The 10,529-nt window shown below is 44.0% G+C and overlaps 1 long non-coding RNA gene across 1 annotated transcript; it reads right to left on the bottom strand.

Annotated features, from left to right (window-relative positions):
* Nucleotides 1-8,619, bottom strand: LOC118319957. Its single transcript, XR_007031492.1, has 4 exons — nucleotides 6,412-8,619; nucleotides 6,099-6,327; nucleotides 5,324-5,424; nucleotides 1-1,902 (listed from the first exon to the last, which is right to left on the bottom strand). It is a non-coding gene; the product is annotated as an uncharacterized LOC118319957 (long non-coding RNA).
* Nucleotides 8,620-10,529: the final 1,910 nt, after the last annotated feature.

The raw sequence follows: 10,529 nt of genomic DNA, 5'->3' as shown, positions 1-10,529 counted from the left end.
GACTTATTTACCATCGTGAAGTCACAGTTTCCTCACGCAGCTGGATGTTTCACCTCCCGAGCCATTTGGTCGCGTGCCGTCAGGACGAGCAGCGCTCGACCAGATGAAGCGTTAAACTCTCACGTGAGTGGAGGACGGTGTCTCTCCTCCAATCTCAGAATCACCTGATGTGGCCTGTTGGCATCATAGGCGGTATATGAAAATGGACGTAGTCTCCTGCTTCCGGAGAGTGAAGTCAACAGTGGAAGTGCCTGAAGCCAGTATTCTCTGGAATGACCAGCAGAGGGCGACTCCACCGGTTGCAAAAAACTGTCTGTTTCTATGCAAGTCTATGGGAAAATGACTCTACATCTCATGATTCGTAACGTCAGTAAGAATTGTCCTGAGGAGTTTATGGTTCCATCGCTAGTTTCTCTAGTTCCAAACTCGGTTGACTACCAGCCGCGTAGTGACTTAGCTATCGCTAGCCACAGATGAGTATGCTTTGCTCGTCAAGCCCCCCTTCACTCAGCTTCCACTGATCTCATGTCAGTTATTGCACATTATTATTCACGTATGCAGCTGCAGAGTAAGCTAGCATTGTGATTAGGGATTCATAAAACAGATTTTTCCTTTTTTTTATTATCTGTATGTGCACACATTGGATGGCGTGTACCGACAGCTCAACTTCTGACCTTTTTTAAAGCGGATAGGGAATCGGCCAGGTTTGACCCATCCACCCTAGAAACTGTCTTCGACAATGTCATTCAGTTTCTGCTGCCAGTTGAAGTCCTTTTAACTATTCAATGTTGTCAGCTTGGCCAAGTCTAGATAGAGATAGAGATTCTACCACAAGATACTTTCAGGTAAAATAATCAAGGACCCCCCCAAAAAACAACTTTTACCAGTTAGAAGGGAACAAACGTGACCCCTGGATTATTATGAGGAGCCAAGGAATGTTAATCTTGGCGTGTGCATCCAGAAATGGGAAGAAATCCATAATACCAAGTCTGTATTCTAGTGCGCAATCCAGACAGGGGAATAGACACAAGGTTTTCTTTTATTTTATTATAATCTGTATGAATGGTTGTAAATGTAAAAGTCACAGGGGAGAAAAGGGTTAATATTCCAGCCAGAAAAAAGCAGCAGCAGGGTGGAGGTACATATTCTGAATGTTCAGTTTCTATTCAAGACAGCCGTTGGAAGAAGAGGAGGAACACCACACCCCTGCACCTTCGCTTCCACTTCTTCCCTTTCCCCTCTGTGAAATCTAAACGAATTGTCGGACACACGCGCAGTTCTGGTCTCGTGCACTCGGGAGGTTATCTGCCCGCGACGCGCCGCCCGTGGGAGTTTCTTCGGGGTGGGCGCACTTGGCTTCACTCGAAAGCAGTTTCTGTGTCGCTCCTGTAAGCAAACACTGGGGTATTGTTGCACCGTGTTCTACTTCAGATATAGTCACAGTCAAAACAGAGAGAGAGAGAGAGAGAGAGAGAAAACCTCCTTTTGTAGTCGGCGGCGAGGGAACATATTTGAGTCTGAGGCCAGACGAGGAGCCTCATGTGCCTTGTGTTGTTTTTTTCATGCCTTGCGGTTCTCCGGCCGACAGTGTGAGAGATGCAGAAATGCGGTTTCCATGTTTTGTCCACATTCAGGAGATTTATTTGGTTGGAGGGTGGAATCACTCGCGCTTGAACCCCAGAAAAAAGTCGCCGTTTCCATGAGCGCACACAAAAGCCCCGCTTTCATAACACCCGGCTGCGAAAGCGGCGTTAATGTTTTCAGGCTCTCATCGCGTCCCTTTATCACCGTGTGATGAACAAACGCTGTTTGTTTGTTCAGCTTTTCCAACAGCTTGACACAACAACACGCCCGACCCCTCGGATCCCCGTCGCTCTGCCTCCTCCTGACCGGACTCTTCAGCTGTCGGGGGGAAAGAAGAAGAAGAAGAAGAAGAGGAGGATAAGGAGGAGGAGGAGGAGGAGAACCGTGCAGGCTGAGTTTATTTTGATGAGCGTTTCTCCTCAGACAGTCCTCAACTTGAACCACATGTAGAACGACTTCAGAGAGAACGAGCACACACACACACACACACACACACACACACACACACACACACACACACACACCAGCAGTCTAATAACTGGCTGGAGTGTTTTTCTTTCATCCAGATGGATGGATGAGGAACTTGAGAAGTTCATGAACTTCACGCATCATAACAACTTCCACATCTTCTGGATCAGATCTTAATGATCCTACTGGAGTTTATACCGCGGATACCGATATCGACTGTTACTAATCTAAGGGGCCAAGAACCGATATTAGAAACCGATATTTGTCTGCAGTAAAAAAGTATCAATAGGCGTCCAAATTTTGAATAATACAAACTTTGTTGAATTGCCTTAAAGTTTAATTCACAGAAGCTTTCAACATGACCTTAACACAAAGTGTTATGAAAGCTGAACAATCACGTCAGTCCCAAGCTGCTGATCATATCATTATCATACAATGGTGACGTCGTCTGATGAAATAAACATAGATACGGGATAATGACTGTATGTGAACTGTGGTATTGACCACACTGGCATTCACAACCAGTTGTCCCAGAGATGGTTGGAGGCGGATAAAGGTTGTTTTCTCAGCCCCGCACCGCCACAGAACGACCATGCCTCGTTTTATTTTTGCCAAAGCTCAGTTTTCCTTGTACAAGATGAAACACCAAGCCTTTCGTTCTGAAGGTTCATCAACTCCCGAGGCCGTCATGGAATAGCTCCGTTTCTGCCACTGTGACAGAGAAACAAAAATATTGGTGTTGAATTCAAGTGGCTTAATGTGGCTGGTACATCCGTCTGGTGTTTTCTACTTGAAACAAGGAAAACTGATCTTTTGCGCACACAAAAAATCGGCTTAGGGGCTAAAAACCCAGCCTTTATTCCCCCTTTACTCAAATATCAAACGCGTATGAATAACTTCCACTCCCTCGCTACCGTCCTTTGGTCTCGTACCTTTTCAGAGATCAGACTTAAAAGTGCCACTGAGCCAGTGACGAGTTGTGTGTCGGGGTTCAAACGATGCTGTTCATTTACATTGTTCCGACAACGCTTGAAAGGAATTTGTAAAACGGAGGCGTCAAACACTTCCCCTGAGGATTTATTGCGTTTTAAAGCTGCGTCAGGGGGACAAATTGTTGGCTCGACCGCCTTTGTTTTTGGAGCTCAGTGGATTGAGAGGAGCTCTCTCACAGCTCCTTTTAAACCTTTTATACAGCTCTTCAGTCTATTGCTCTGGACTGTTGTGTTTGGCCCCGTGGTACCCAGTCGGGTCTCGGTCCCAACCCCTCCCCACGAGTCTTTTACCTACTGAGGGCCCCCCAGTGTTTTGACGTGGAATGTATGAATCCACCCAGTTACGTAAGGCTCCTCGAAGCAACGTACTGCTTCCTCTATTGGTTGGATCCCCGAGCCGAGTCGGGAAGTCGTTTCCTGCTGTCAAGTCTTGGCTTCCCCCTTTCTGGCAGTTTGAAAACGTCTTCTGGACTTCCTTTGCGAAAGGCCCCGTCTGAGTAACGGAAAAGAAGAATGTCCAGATAGAAATCTCTCCGTGTCTCCGTTCATATTCCTTCACGGGCTCAACGTGGTGCTTATGCTACCGTGGTCGAGGGTTCCCGTCCCAGTGGGGGTAACCATGCTAAAAAATATACCCGCAGATGGTGTCATACCGGTTTGGCTATGAAAACAGATGCTTTGCAGCCAGGGAGCTACAGATTTCCTGGTTAATTGCTGAAACATAACATTAGCATAAGCAATACTCTCTGGGCTTTTCCATTTCTGAATTTTAGCGTGAAAACATGCTAAACTAGCACAGTGAGCTACATATGGCTAGCACGTCTGTATACTCTTAATAAGCTTTCAGACATATGCACTGAAGTCCAGACATTTTACAGAACTTTTTTTCGTGCCAGCCAGCCCCCTGGTAAGATGTCCAGAAAATGTCCAATTGAGCCCATGTGACTATTCAGCAGGACTGAATCCTCTAGAAATGTTCCGACTGTAGTGAACGCGTCTGACCTGGACAAATCTCCTGCTGCGTTCTTTTAAAAGGCAAACTCTGGAAAATGTCTGAAAACAACTTTAAAGTGAGCTAGGTTAGCTAAGAATAATTATTCTTGTTAGCTAACCTAGCTAACTAATACGTCTTGTTGGCTAACCTAGCTAACTAGAAAAGCCTTGTTAGCTAACCTAGCTAACTAATAAGTCTTGTTAGCTAACCTAGCTAACTAATAAGTCTTGTTAGCTAATCTGGCTAACTAATAAGTCGTGTAAGCTAACTAATAAGTCTTGTTAGCTAATCTGGCTAACTAATAAGTATTGTAAGCTAACCTAGCTAACTAATAAGTCTTGTAAGCTAACCTACCTAACTAATAAGTCTTGTAAGCTAACTAATAAGTCTTGTTAGCTAATCTGGCTAACTAATACGTCTTGTAACCCAACCTAGCTAACTAATAAGTCTTGTAAGCTAACCTAGCTAACTAATAAGTCTTGTAAGCTAACCTACCTAACTAATAAGTATTGTAAGCTAACCTAGCTAACTAATAAGTCTTGTAACCCAACCTAGCTAACTAATAAGTCTTGTAAGCTAACCTAGCCGTAGTTTGTGTCCAGGTATATTGTTTGCTAACCCACCAACATTCCTGAAATGTTCCTGCTGCTGTGAATGCGTCTGACCTGAACAAATCTCCAGCTGCGTTCATTTTAATGACAAACTCCGGAAAAATTTCTGGACATTGTCTGGAGGTCATGTCTGAAAAACAACTTTAAAGTTAGCTAGGTTCGCTAAGACTAATTAGCCTTGTAAACTAACCCAGCCATAGTTTGTCTCCAGGTATATTGTTTGCTTATCAACTATGGTCTAAATGTTATGGTCACGTGTGTGAGCTTGAGAACGTCTCATTCCTCACGTCTCTGTCACAGTGCAGTTCATTGTAAATGCTCGGCAGGACGATTCCCCGTCTCTCAGCTCAATGTGAATTTGATTCCTCGTTCCCAGACGGGGGGAAGCGGGTGAGTGGGCGGATGGCTGCGAGCTGAGACTTACGTAAGGGGCCATGTGCCGACCACGAATCTCGGGGCCAATAATGAAACTCTCTCTTCCAGGTCCTCCTGACTGGCGGGCAGCCGCTCTTTAATGAAAACAAAGGCCTCGTGAATTGTAAGGGGTTGAGCGATGAGGGACGGAGGGACGCGGCCCGGTGAGGCCACCAGAGGATCTGTTTTCCCACAGGAGTCGGGAGATTTATTAATAGTAACCTACTGTTCTGCACATGTCTGATTCTCCGTGGGTTTACCGTCTCGTGAGGAGGACGAGGCTCCTGCTGTGGACACAAGAACTCCGTGTTTGTCTTGGATTTGTTTCCCCCGACTCCTCTTCTTCACGGTGGTCAGCCGCCTGGTTAAACAAGGAGAGCAATGTGTTTTTGACATTCTGAAGTTATCCATTTCCTTTTCTTTCTTTTTTTAACTATAAGACCTTGATGCAAGTTTGAACAGTTTAAAACTAAATTAGTTTCTTCCAGACCCCTTTAACCTTGGAACCTTTAACCCCACGCAGAATTGTTTTTACCTAGTCATGAATATTGCAGCGACTGGTTTTCCATCCTACTTTCATACCGATGATTTTTAAAGTTGACTCTGTCTGGGTTCAACGCTCGACTATTAGCTGGACACTGTGAAACACTGCATCTTCATTGAATAGATCTGAAAAATGTCATCAAACCATTTTGACGTTACAATTTCAACAAATATATAATGAAGAAGTCGTATGGATTTATTATTCTGTAGCAGTTTCTAATCAGAAAACTCTATTCCTTGGTATCATTAGGTTTTGTTGCTAAATAATGTTGGCAACAATGTCCTAACCAAATATTAATGATATCTCCTGATTGGTAGAGCAAATCCATCCATCCATTATCTATACTGGCTATTCTTTGAGGGTCAAGGGGCCAATGGAGCCAATCCCAGCCAACTGAAAAAATCGGAAAAGTATAATTACCTATGAAAACCATGAAAAAAATGATAGATTTGTAATAATTTATTCGAACTTGTTCCGATATGCTTCCTCACCCGGTGATGTAAGGATAGCAGCTGTTGTGTCCCAGCCTTTGTCTCGTGGAAACACTGGCAGGTAGATCGTCTTGACTATTTCAGTCCCTCTACTCATTACAATGACATCATCCTCTGACTCCGGCGGCGAACAGCTGTGCATCTGCACACGAGTCGCTCTGGCGGCGACGGGCCGCACACGCGAGCTCCTGCGATGAGCGTTCGCGTCTGGGGACTTTGACACGTGTGCCTGTAGGTTTTTTTTGTACGTGTAAAAAAAACAAACTAAAAACAACAATTTACAACATGCCTGGACAGGACGGTGTTGTCTCACCTACAGACGGCGTGGAGATGATGATGATGATCCCATGTCTCGCTGCAGGAGACGCCGCGCGGCATCGCGGTGACTCCGACTTGGTCTCGAGCACCGTCGCCTCAGGGACCGGTTTTTATTTTCGCACACAAAAGTCTCGGTGGTCCCTGAAGGGCACACCTCGTCCCGTCCCAGATATCACAGAGAGGGATATTGAGATATTTAGTTATTCTAAGCTAATGTTGTCCACATTTGCCAGATACTGTAAAACATTGAAACAGTTGAATTGTTAAATACATGGCAAAAAAAAAACAACTACTTTTACACGTCACATACTGTTGGCATGTCCCAAATTCATGCGACACATTTAAGGGGCAATAATTCAATTCAATTCAAGAAACTTAATCTGTCCCACCAGTTCACCTGTGAGCGGGTGAGTAGGTCACATTTTGTTGTTGACCCCCTCATCTTTTGAGCATGTTAAAATAAGTTGATCCTTTTTCATTTTTCATCACTAAAAGGACTTATGGACACGTTCCGGATCTCAGGAAATATTTGTGGTAACTTGTCGGACAGAGTGAACCAGACCTGAACTCGGCCTCTCGGCAAAGTTTGAGTTTGTTTCCCGAAGTCGCTGCAGGATAGATTGATTTATTTGTGCTTGGAAGCACTGAATAAAATATGATTTAGTCATGAATATTGCAGCGACTGGTTTTCCATCCTACTTTCATACCGATGATTTTTAAAGTTGACTCTGTCTGGGTTCAACGCTCGATGTATTTCGCAGGTTTGTAGTTTTTGAACGGGGCTCAGTCGCTTCTGAGGTGGATGTTTTATTATCATGACTAATAATTTCTTCTTTTTTTTTAAAGATTTTTACCGTAAGTTTTCAACAGTTGACAATATGACCAACATGACTCATCGTGACTGACACGTCTCGACGATCACACGCCTGTTTCTGTAGCGTACTGTACAGGCCACCATGAGGGCACTGACCAGCAGGACACATAAATAACTCGTCCTATCTCCCTCGCTGCCTGGAAACGAGGAGTCACGGCCCGGGATATTTTTACTCATCCTATCTGCCGTGGATTTCGCAGCCACTCACCGCTATCGGCGCGTTTGCTCCACTTCGGGTTCTGTTATCGCAAACACGTAGACGCCGATAACTGTGTTTAGACATTTCACAGGGCTCAGCGTTTTCGGATACAACACACTTCCCTCAGCAACTGGAGGACGTTCGTTTGTTGTCAAAATAGAATCCTCCCGTGTGATTCAACAAAACACATTCTTTGCTTTTCTAGCATTATTCGCCAGGAAAAAGATAATGTGAGGTGAAGGACACAAGGTTATGTAAGAGTCTATGGGCGCTATTCCTAACAGTGGTGATTCTTTATATACATATGACTGGAATAGTTTTAAAAAAAAATCAATAAAATAAAGGACACTAAAAATTATAATGAATTTTTAGAGCAAAACTTGTTGGGTTTTGTTTTGTACAGTTAGAATGACATGGTTTTTCTCTTTGGTATATCAGCGTTAAACTGGCCTCTTCACCTTGTCCTAATAATTAAAAGGTGACTGTTACTAGATTTTTTAATTTGACAGATTAATTGGTAACTTGTAAAAAGTCGCACGTTTAAGGAAAATGTGACAACTCCGCCCCAAAAATAGAGCAATAGAAAACAACACAATATAGTAACACAACATGAAATAGCTAATACAAACTAAAAAAAAAAAGATGTAGGCAGAAGATTAAGATTCTGTTTTATATACGAACACCAGGTTTAAATATTTATTCATAGAGTATTTTAAATATCTTCATTGGAAAAAAGAATGCTGATGATTGAACATTAGTCCTTTACCTTCCCCCGTTCACCTCCACTCATATTTACTCTCTCTTATTTCATAATTGTCAATTACAGCGTGTTGTCGCGCAGGTTATGAAGCCGATCCCGCCGTTTCGCTCAGCTGGGTCTAGGATCAACCGCGGAGAACAGAGGATACACGTTGAACGACTTGTGCAAACAGTGGGGGAAAGAAGGTCATGCTTGTCATTTAACAGAACCACCTGCAGACAGTGAACTTTGGAACTCTCAGATACGACTTTACGACCGGGACGATTCCGCGGCAGCCAATCGGCTCTTCGCTGTACAGTCCACGGATGTTTGTCATAAACTGATCCGCCGGATCAACCTGCACGCTGTGTCGTCAGGCCGAGATAGTAGACGCGAGGAGACTCGAAATGACCGAACGGATGAGAAAGAAAAAGGGAAACAACCGCAGAGAGACGCAAAATGTGGGTTCTGATTTATTACGGAGATGCAAAATGGCTGCAGCGACTCGCACATTGTGATTTAAAATGATTGGCGATGCAAAAGTAGGGTTAACTGTGTGTGTGTGTGTGTGTGTGTGTGTGTGTGTGTGTGTGTGTGTGTGTGTGTGTGTGTGTGTGTGTGTGTGTGTGTGTGTGTGTGTGTGTGTGTGTGTGTGTGGCCTTTGACCTTTGACCTTTGACATGTCTGTGCCCAGGAAGCCGTTCTGTCATAATCCACCCATGCCTACAATAATACTCGTGCAACTCCTCATAGCACTAGCAGCCCTTCGTGGTTCTATGTACTGTAGTGGGTGGTAAAAGGTTCATTTGGACTCACGGGCAAAGCCAAACTAAACCAAACCAAGTGAGGCGACTTCCAGGTCAATAAATATAAAATGACTCAACAGACTTCATTTAGTTCTCAGCGGTCCTCGGCCGGAGGACCTGCTGGCCATCAGATACCACAAGCCCCCCCCCCCCCCCCCCACTGTTACTGTACATACCGCAATAAAACCTGAGGTTAATTTCCTCTCGTCGCGTCAGATTACGTTTTTCACAATAAACAACTTTCACAGATCCCGCTGAGAGCAGCCTCGCATCTCGAGGAGGAAACAAACTTCTGCTTCTGGAAGCCTCCAAACGCAAAACTGAGACTAGACGTCACGTACAGTAGACAGTAAACAACTACTGCAAAGATGACTATATATATATATATCTTTTTTATACACAGGTGAGAGTTTTGTTGTTTGGATTTGTGTAGGCGAGACATTATTTGGCAGACGAGAGGAAATCACACGGCTCAAGTCGAGCTTTCGGTGACGGAACCACATAATTACGGGTCTAATTGAAAATTCCAAAGATATCATCAGAAGGAACTATGTGTTGTGTGTGCGTGTGTGTGTTGTGTTGTGTTGTGTTGTGTGTGTGTGTGTGTGTGTCTGTGTGTGTGTTTGTATGTGTGTGTGTGTGTGTTGTGTTCTGTGTGTGTGTTGTGTTGTGTGTGTGTTGTATTATGTTGTGTGTGTGTTGTGTTATGTTGTGTTGTGTGTGTGTGTTGTGTGTGTGTTATGTTATGTTATGTTGTGTTGTGTTGTGTGTGTTGTGTGTGTTGTGTTGTGTGTGTGTTATGTTATGTTGTGTGTGTGTTGTGTTGTGTTGTGTGTGTGTTATGTTGTGTTGTGTGTGTGTTATGTTGTGTTGTGTGTTGTGTTGTGTGTGTGTTATGTTATGTTGTGTGTGTGTTGTGTGTGTGTTATGTTGTGTTGTGTGTGGTGTGTTGTGTGTGTTGTGTTGTGTGTGTGTGTGTTATGTTGTGTTGTGTGTGTGTTATTTTGTGTTGTGTTGTGTGTGTGTGTGTGTGTGTGTGTGTGTGTGTGTGTGTTGAGGGTATGGGAGCATTACCAGGTCTGTATTTACCATCCCACCAGCGTCCTCGCTCGGTCCGGATGTTTGCTCTGCTGCAAAATCACCATAACAGTCGGAGTTTATCTGATCAAAGTGACTCTTGTAAATATCTCCGCACTCGTTTCAGTACAGTTAAGATTGCGCAACGACATTCACTGTGGGGGAGGAATGCATTCTTAGGGTGTGTGTGTGTGTGTGGAGGGGATTTATGATTTAAAAGGAGTATCTTATCTTTGCGCTTGAGCAGGTGACTCGACGTGCTCAGTAATAAGACTTGTGAATACAAACAGAGATGGATTAAGATGAAAGTGAAGAAGCGAGAGTGTGGATTATTCCTTTATCCTTGGCTCTTCGGGTTTCGTAACCTGAAGAAAGAAAAAGAAAAGAATATCACTTCAATAATCCAGTAATAGGACAT

Source organism: Scophthalmus maximus, chromosome 9, assembly GCF_022379125.1.
Source record: "Scophthalmus maximus strain ysfricsl-2021 chromosome 9, ASM2237912v1, whole genome shotgun sequence".
Classification (NCBI taxonomy): Eukaryota; Metazoa; Chordata; class Actinopteri; order Pleuronectiformes; family Scophthalmidae; genus Scophthalmus; species Scophthalmus maximus.
The sequence above is the reverse complement of the archived record's forward strand: the minus strand, read 5'-3'. Positions and strand labels throughout refer to the sequence as shown.